Source organism: Neovison vison, chromosome 12, assembly GCF_020171115.1.
Source record: "Neovison vison isolate M4711 chromosome 12, ASM_NN_V1, whole genome shotgun sequence".
In the NCBI taxonomy this organism is placed as follows: Eukaryota; Metazoa; Chordata; class Mammalia; order Carnivora; family Mustelidae; genus Neogale; species Neogale vison.
In genome coordinates, this window is record NC_058102.1 from 117159799 (window position 1) to 117169783 (window position 9985).

The 9985-nt window shown below is 40.4% G+C and overlaps 1 pseudogene; it reads right to left on the bottom strand.

Annotated features, from left to right (window-relative positions):
- Nucleotides 1-8829: 8829 nt before the first annotated feature.
- LOC122891753 lies at nucleotides 8830-9558 on the bottom strand (annotated as a pseudogene).
- Nucleotides 9559-9985: the final 427 nt, after the last annotated feature.

The following is a 9985-nucleotide window of genomic DNA, read 5'->3' on the forward strand; positions in this document are numbered from 1 at the left end:
ACAAGTAACCAAACTGTGTCACATTCATATGACGGAATACTAATCAGCAACATAAATAACCATCACCACCACACACCAGGACCTCAATCTCACAGAAATTATGTTAAGCAAAAGTGCGTATACTGCATGATTCTCTTTATATGAATTTCAAAAACAGTGAAATTAATATATAGTCATATATATTAGTCAACCTCCAAGATGCCCTCAACGAACCTTGTCTCCTGGTTTTCATATCCTTGTATAGTCCCCTCCTACACTGATTCATGTCTGGCTAAGTGACTGATACAATATCATAGAAGTGACAGTGTGTGACTTCCAGAGTTAAGTCGTAAAATACATTGCAGTTTCTGTCTCAGCCTCACTTGAATTGCTCACCATGGGAAGCCAGCCACCATATCACAAGGAACCTGCTGGCCCTGAGAATAAGCCACCTTGGAATAGGAGCCTCCAGTCCTATTCAGACATTCAGCTCACTGCAATCCTGAGCCTTGCTGACATGGGACGCAGTCTCATGAAAGACTCTGAGTGAAACCACCTAAACGATGAAGTGCCAAATTCCTGACCCACAAAACTTACAAGAGAGAATAAAAATTTCTTGCTATTTTGAGCCACAAGGTTTAGGGTAATCATAAATGCAGCAATAGATTCTTAAAACCTGATAAAAATCAAAATGATATTTGTGGGAAGGGGAATATTCACTGAAAAGAAGCACAGTATAACTTCCAAGGGTAATAGAAAAGTTATGTATCTTAATTTCAATGATGTTTATATGGATGTATTCATATATCAAATTTTGAACTAAATGCTTACTATCCATGCACTTATTGCATTTAAAATATACCCAAAAAAAAGTAAGTAAACAAGAAAGAAAACATAACTCAGGAAAGAAAATCTCATTCACAGTATTAACTACACTATAAAATACCTAAAAACAAACACTAAAAATGTGCAAATTCTATACCAAACAAACAAACAAACTATAAGTCCTTGGAGAAAAACACTAAGGGGGGAAAAAGACCTAAATAAAAGGAGAGACATGCCATGTTATTAATAATAAAGGTAATTAGAATATTTTATTTAATAATATATAATAGAATATATTATGAACATTTATGGAATGTTTTCAATGTAGCAGGCTCTGGTTCTAGCACTGCATGTGATTACATCATATTATACCTTAAAATAATACATGAAGTGGGCACCTGGGTGGCTTAGAGTCCTGGGATCCAGGCCTGCATCTGGCTCCCTGCTTGGTGGGGACCCTGCAACTCCCTCTGCCTTGTGCTCTCTCTCTCTCTCTGTCAAATAAATAAATAAAATCTCGGAAAAAATAATAACACATGAAGTTATTTCTATTTCATAGACAATTAAACAGGTTGAGAGATTAAGTCAATACTGTCAATATGTCTATTCTACAGATATTAATCTTTAAATTCAGTGTAATACCAAGCAACAACTCCAATACCATTTTTAGGAAATTTGGAGGACTGATTCTAAATATATATGGATGAGAGGAAGAATAGTGACAGGGAGATTTGCTTTATCAAATCATGAAATCAAAGGATGCAAAATAAATAGTGATTTAAGTGGGAATATTTGAAAAAGATGTTAACAAATAAATAGGGAAAGTGAATATAAAGCCCAGAAATAGAGCCACATATACAGAAATTTCTGGTTGTAAAAATACAATATTTTGAATCACTGGTGAAAGAATATGCAATTCAATAAAATGGTTTGAACATACATCCATCATTTGGAGAACAAATTACATTGTTTTCCTACCACATACCATATAAAAAGTTCTAATGGATTAAAATATCAAATACTAAGTAACTACAAAGTATTAAAGGAAAAGTAACATAATTTTTATAACTTGGGGTAGGAATGGCTTTACTAAACTACACTCAAAGCTCAAAACTCACCAAGGAAAAAGTGGAAAGATCTGATTACATGACTTTAAAATTTCTATTTATTGCATGATATCATAAGTAAAAATTAAAAGGTATATTTGCAACATATGTAACTGAAAAAGAATATACAAAGAACTTCTAAAAAGACAACTCAATAGAAAAATGAACATTGAATATATAGTTCCCAAAGGAAATTTAAATGGGCATTAAGCATGTGAAAATGTATTTGACTTTTCCAGTAATTGTAAAACTGCAACCTAAAGTAAAAGTGAGATGTTTTTATACCTAAAAAACCTGGCAAAAATTAAAAATATTGATTATATCTACTGTTCACAAGGACTTGGGAAAGGAACAATCTTATGCACACTTCATGAGAAAATCAATGAACAAAATCCTTTTGTAAAGCAATTCAACATTATTTTTCAGAGTTAAAATTTTATATATTCTTTGACCAAGTAATTTTACATTCATAAATCTATCCTGTAGAAATGTCCAAACATGAGCACAAAGATATTCTAATAAGGATGTTTAATGCAGCATTATCTATAATACTAAAAATTTTTTAAAAACACAAATGTCTGTCAATACAGAGGTTAGTTTAATAAATTGGGATATATTACATAATAAAAATACTAGTAATGATATGCAAGTGCATAGAGTTAGAACTTTGTGCATCATTGTGGAACAATTACTAAGACATGTTCATTGAAACTTTATGCATGAAGTATTATTCATTTGTTTAAGTAATGTGGGGCGCCTGGGTGGCTCAGTGGGTTAAGCCGTGCCTTCCGCTCAGGTCATGATCTCAGGGTCCTAGGATCGAGTCCCGCATCGGGCTCTCTGCTCAGCAGGGAGCCTGCTTCCCTCTCTCCCTCTCTGCCTGCCTCTCTGCCTACTTGTGATTTCTGTCAAATAAATAAATAAAATCTTTTAAAAAAATGTGTACTAATGCAGTGAAAAAGAACTCAAAACATACAAATCAAAATATGTATATAAAGTAGAAAATGAAGATGAATTTTGAGAATTATTCTGTATTCATGCATAACCATGTATTTTACAAAAATACAGTAATTTATTTCTATTACCTGTACAACCAAAAATAGAGGAATATAATCATCAAAAATCCATTACATTTATAATATACAGTTTATTAAATATAAGACTCTGATAACTTGAATGGTAGGTAATATTGCCAAACTTTTTTGTAATTTTCAAAAGTCAATTTTTTACATTTTATTCAGCAAATATTTAAGGTCACTAAGCAAAGAGCACTGTGTTGGGTATTTAGACATAGTAGCTAGAGAATACACAGCCAACTGCCCTCCTAGAGTTCACAGTCTATTTAGAAGTAGAAAAAATAGTAAGTAGTTAAATGAAATACAATAAATGTTAAAACAAGGGAAATATGAGGTACAATGAAGAGGAAATTGCAAGAAAACCTAATTTAACCTAATCTAAAATTGACTCAAAGAGTACAAACAGCTCTAAGAAAGAAGATAGGCCTTTCTAGAAGAGATGGTTCCATTAGAACTGAAGTGTTGACTCAGGGTAGCCAGAGAGTAGGAGGGAGTGCGGGGGGAAGGAGAGGGAAAGAGACCAAAATGAGAATGTTCAGGGCAGAAGGAATTATCATGTGCAAAGTGGAAACGGTTGGAATGTAGTGGGTGGGGGTTGAGTGGCAAGAAGTTAGTTTGGAGAGCGAGCCCAGGACCTATTGTGAAATTTCTGATTATCCCTGCTAAGAAAGGAAGAACTTGATCCAAGAGCCAGTGAGAGGTCGTTGAGCAGTTTTAAAGCAGGAGCGTCACAGGCTCAGATTTCCAGGCCGTTTCTGAAACACCGCATCAGACGACCGTGGAGAAAGGAGGCAGAGAAATCCATCAGAATGCGGCCAGCGGAGGCACCGCAGAGATGTGGGTGGGCTCGAAAGAAAGAAAAATATTGGACACACGGAATTCAGTGGGGCCTACGGACTGGGTGGATGCGTGAGGACAGGCAGAGGAAAGGAGAAAGACGACCGTCCACCGGGGCCGGGCCTCCGCGCGGGTCTGAGCCGCGAGGGGGAGCTGGCGGCCGCGGGGCAGGCGGCGTCGCGGGGGCTCGCGGCCCGCCGGGGAGGGAAGGAGGGTCCACGCGCAGAAGGGACTGGACCGGATCCCAGGTCTGGGGGCTCCAGTAGCTCCGCTGGCCCGGGGCGGGGGCGGGCGGCGTTATTCCGAGAAGACAGGGAGGCCGCCCAGCTGGCGCACCGCCGCGCGGGGGAGAGCCGTCCGCCCGCAGAAGGCGGAGCCGGCGCGGAGAGGCACAGGAAAAGCTGTTAAGATGAGAGTAAAGGAGCGGGGCGGTGTCCCTGGCGCCGCAGGCAGGGCTCCGACCCCCACTGCTCCTCGCGCTGCTACAAGAGGCGGCGCCACGGTGCCTGTCGCCAGTCCCCAGAGCAGCTCCGTGGGGACCCAGCTTCCGGCTGAGTCCCACCTGCAGAGGGCCCGGGAGCTGGGGGGCGGGCTTGTGAGAGCCGCCGGCTGGCAGGCAGGCCACAGGTCCCCAGGTGGGGGCGGGCGGAAGCAGGCACCTGCTGGAAGGCCCCAGGAGACTTTGCTGGGGCCCAGTACAGCTATTTCTATTTTTCTTTGACTCACTCTTTGTACGTCAATAAACTTATTTTGGGGTGAGGGGGAGAATAAATTCCAACTTTCAATATACCCGCTGGTCTCTACCAGATGAGTGGCCTCGACCCACTCAACTTCCTTTCTACGAATTAATTTTTTATAAGTCATAGATATGAGTCTTTTAATCATTTTTATTAACTATTTTCTAGAGTTGTCTGGAACTATTTCCTTCTTTGAGGAGACTTATGCATTACTTGTGGTGTTAGATGCTTGTGGTGTTTCTTCTGAAAATGGAGTTCTACCCTAGGGATTAAATAAAATTATCTAGGCCATAAGTACGGTTTTGAAAATTATAACAAAGAATGAGCTGTAGGAGAACTATCCTCTAACACAAGAACACAAGTGAAAAGTTTACCAACAAACCATTATGTTGGGTTATGTTTTTAGGGGATCAATAATCAATATCAATTTATGTTTCAGTTAGATGCTATGGTGGGTTGAATAAACTACCACTCCCGCAAGATGTCCATGTCCTAATCCATGGAACCTGGTGAACGGCAAAAGGATTTTGCAGAGGTGTTTAAGTCAAAAACCCCGAGATAGGGAAATTATCTTTGATTATCCAGGAGGGTCCAATGTAATCATAAGGATCCTTATAAAAGGGAGCCTGGCAGGTCAGTGTCAGAAAAGGTGATGTGATGATGGAAACAAAGGTCAAGTGATCCGGTCATGAGCCCAGCTCTGCAGACAACCTTCAGAAGGTGGATAAATAAACAGATTTTCCATCAGAAAATATTATTATTGTCCCCATCTTACAAATAAGAAAACTGTGCCATGAGAGGTTTTATAATTCACCTAAGATTATTTAAAAAGTAAGTGGCATAGCAATATATCAGCCCAATTATTTCTGACTCTCTAACCCAGAAACCTATAATTTGCCCATTAAATTGTTGTCTCTTCAGGGAATTTCTTACCTTAACACACCCCTTCCTTTCCAGCTTCTCTTTTCCTCTAGTTAATATTTTATCTGTCTTTTCTTCATTTCATGATCCAAAAAATAAGCTATGTCTAACATCTCTACTTCCTTTTCCCATTATAATTTTAACTCACTATAATCCAGCTTCTACCCACCCCACTAAAACGCTTACCGTCTCCAATAATCTCCAATTCACAAAATCCAATGGATGTTTTTTATTTAGCATACTTGAACTAACTGAACCATACTCAAATCATTCCTCCCCTTCTAAAGCTTTCTCTTTCCTTAATTTCTAAGGCATATTTTCAGGGCGCCTAGGTGGTACAGTCAGTTGAGCCTCTGACTCTTGCTTTCCACACAGGTGTAACCTCAGGGTGGTGAGATTGAGCCCCATGTCGGGCTCTGTGCCCAACACTGAGTGGACTTAGACCTCTCTCCCTCTCCCTCTGCCCTTCTGCCTTTCTCTAGAATAAATAAATCTGTAAGAAAACAATAACAACAAAAAAATGCTTCCTTCTTTCTCCCCCTTCTAAGGTTGTGCTTTCTTTTATTTACTGTGCTTCTTTTTCATTTGTCCCACTTCCTCATTCTACTCATTATGAAAGACTCCGCATATAGACACCCCCCCCCCCAGCCATTGATTAACTAACTGCTTCTTGGCTTTTCTGTAATCGCTCGCCCTTCCCCTGTTAGACCCCTCCCCCAGTTAATTGTTTAACCACTCCCTTGCCTTTCTGTAACCACTTGGCTTTTAGGGGGTGATACTGGTCTCCTGTTTCAACAGGATACCTTATGCGCATAGTCACATAGGCAAGGGGGTCGCCTAGGTACGTGGGCCTAGTCACGTAGGCAGGATGTTTCTCTGCTGAGTAATAAGGTCCAACTCCCCCTCCTCACTCCCCCTCCCCACCTTTCTCTTCGCGGGCCGGGGTCCTTCAAAGCCAATCTACAAACACCGAGTATGCCTTACATTCAAACCAGCCAATAAGAACCTTGTAACTATGTTTCTGCTTCTGTACGTATGCTTTTGCTTCCCCAAACCCCATAAAAAGGCCCTGAACAAAGGGCTGGCTCGCGAGTCTTCCTAAGACTTGATCGCCCGCAGGTACCTGTGTCAACTCAATAAACCTCGTGCTGTTTGCATCTGATCAGTGGACTCGGCTTGGTTTTTGGGTCCGGGGGTCTCCTCCTGAGAAGGGGTCCATTCCGGGGTGCTTGGAGCCCCGGGGGGATCTTTCAGTTAAATATCAATGAAATTTCTAGTATTTTTTCCTCCACCCTCTTCTCACTCATCTCATTTCCTTACGGTTATCTCATTTTCATATGTCCTATAGCTTTAACTAGACTCTAGTAGTAACAAATCTGTATCTCTATCTTAACGATGCATCATGAATTAAAGACCTACACATACAATTGCCCATTAGACATCTCCATCTACATACACTACTTCCAATTTAGCAGTTCTAAATCTAAATTTAAATCTAAATCAGCTCCTCCTTCTGCCAAACCCATCTAGTCAATCAGGTCAAACCCCAGGAATCTTCCTATTTCCTCATATTCTATAAGCAATCTTAACCAAGTCCTTGTGGTTCTACCTTTTATTCCCTTTTCTTCTACCCCACGGGGATTGCTTAACTCAGATTATCACCATATCTGACATCTTTTATTTTAAGATACTTATAATTTATCTTACTAATCTGTATTTAAATCCCTTTACACACACACACACACACACACACACCCCACTGGCACACTTCTAGTCACTTCCTCCAGGGTGCTTTTCTTAAAATGCAAATCATATCACATTACTTTCCTTGTGTAAAGCCATTTTCATCTTCCTATTGCGGAAGTGATTAAATTTAAATGTGTTGCATGGCAATCTGGTATCCTCATCTGTCCCTAATTACATGTGATCTTAACTTCCCAGGTATCTGCCTTAAATCTATACTTGGACTATTGTGAACTTTTTGTAGGTATTAAACTACGTTGTTCCACATCTCTTTCACACACTTGTCAATCTCCCTGGAAAGTTTCCATTGCTATGGTCTTCCATACAAATTCCTTAAGACTCAACACATGTCATTTCCCTGAACCCCTCCTTTCCCCCTCATCAGGTAAAATTGATTACCTCCCCACATTCTGCTTTGTTATTGGACATCCATCTCCCCCAATGTCACAGAACACTTGTTCAGAGGTACCTCAGGTCTTGCTTTATGGAGAATCTGCAGAGCTCAGCCACTGGGATCAGATTAAGATAGAGAATGGGGGCAAGGCCTACAGCAACCAGTGCTAAGATCTTGGTGGATGGCATTCCTGCATTCCTACTTGGAGCAGCACAGAGCCGAGATCCCAGCCAGCAGTTCTGCTCATCTGCAGACCTGAGCTGGAAGCTCCATCTGGCCAGGGTGCTCACTGTGCAGTTCTATCTGATTCAACCATGGAGTCTGTTCTACAGCCCCACCTATGCAGGGACCAAATCCACAGCTTGCCTAACAGAAAGCCTGGCCAGTTAAGCCAGGCAAACAGAAAGCTCATCCTATAGCCCTGGTTCCAGAAGGAGCCAAAACAGTAGCCCTGCTCAACTGATAAATACAGCCTCTGGGCCCACATAACCAGTGACTCTGAGCATCCTCAGAGCCCAGCCAAGAAGTCTAGCCTATGGCCTTACCTGATTGCTGAACATAGCCTAACACCTGGTCCAGACAGGGAGTTTAGTTAGTGACCCTGCCTAATTGTAGAGCATACTCTCAGGCCTACCAATGAGTGAGCACAGACAGCAATTGCAATTAACCATGAAGCACAGTGTCTAGCCCCAACCCAACTGGAGGATACAAGTGGAGGCCCCTCCTCACCAGGCACCAGCCAGAGACTTTGTCCAACAGGAGAATATCTGTGTGTGTGTGTATTATATTCTCTTACTCTACATGTAGTGGTATAACACCACAGGACAGTAAACAATGTTGCATTAAGGGTATATATTATAAATGCTAAAACATCTGCTAAAATAACACAACAAAGATTTATAGCTAATGTGCCAACAGGGGAGATGAAATGAAATTTTTTAAAATACTCAGCTAAAAATATGTCAGGAAAAGGAGATGAGGGGAACAAAGAAAAGATAGGATAATTAGAAAATGGGTAGTACTATGATAGATGATCCCATTAAATATAAATGTTCTAAACATTTCCATTAAAAAGTGGAAATAACAGATTAGATACGAAAGCAAGGTCCAATTATATGCTGACTAAAGGAAACTCACTTAGTGTTTGTTTTCAATTTGAAAGTAGCCATTTATTAACTGACCAGATTGCAAAAATAATCATGGTAGATAACTTAGTTCAATCTTCTAATAAGCCTGTTGATCTGGTCTTTCCTGTAGTCCACATTTTCTCCATCTACAAAATAGGTGGTCTTTTTCTTCATTCTCCCTCTTGAAGGGCCATAAAAAATTGTTTGCTTCCTTGAAACATTTTCCAACAGTATAGGCCTCGTGAATCAGATGCTCCATGCAGATGATGCCATATTTACCAAGAGATTGAGCAATCAGTGTGTTCTGTGTCAGGGCAATCTGCTTCTTAAAGATTAGGTAGTAACTGTGCTTGTAGATCAATTGATTCACCAGCATCAGGTTTGGATATACCTATGCTATATATGGTTCCACACTCCTTAGCATGTTAACTGAAGCTTTGTTGAGCTTAAAAAGATGCCATTGAAGATTTGGTGAACACAAAGAAATTGCAACACCTTTTGAACCTCTGGGTTCATACCACTGAAACCTCTGATCCTAATGATATGTGCCAATTTGGGTTCTGCAGGTACCTAGAAGTTGTCAACTTTTCTTGACATCCTAGCCATCCAAATCTCAGTTCTGTACATCTGCCTATATTCCTTGTGGTAATGCTTGGCTTTTTCATAGATAAGCTTCCTCTTTGCCTTTCGAAGCATCTTGTGGGCAATCCTTTTTCCCAGACATTTGGTAATCAATTCTACAAAATTCCTTCGCTTTCTCTTAAGGGTTTCTGGCATAACAGAAACCTTATTTTTCTCCTTTTCTGCAGCCCCCCCTACACACACCATGGTTCCATCCAGAAAAGAGATGAAGGGAACTCGTTTTAAATATAAAGGCACAACTACATAAATAGTAAATAGGGATGCCTGGGTGGTTCAGTTGATTAAGCAGCTGCATTTGGTCATGATCTCAGGAACCTGGGATTGAGCCCCATATTGGGCTCCCTGCTCAGCACGGAGTCTATTTCTCCCTCTGCCCCTCTCCACCCCACTCATTCTCTCTCTCAAATAAATTTTTTAGAAAAAAATCTTTTTAAAAAATAGTTAAAATTTTTAAAAAGATGAATAGTTAAAGAATAGAATGATAGACCATCCCAACATTAAACCAAATGAAAGGTGCAGTGGTTATATTACTATTAGTTAAAACAGGGTTTAAACCAAAGAATATTACCAGAGTTAAGAAGTATTATTTCATAATGAT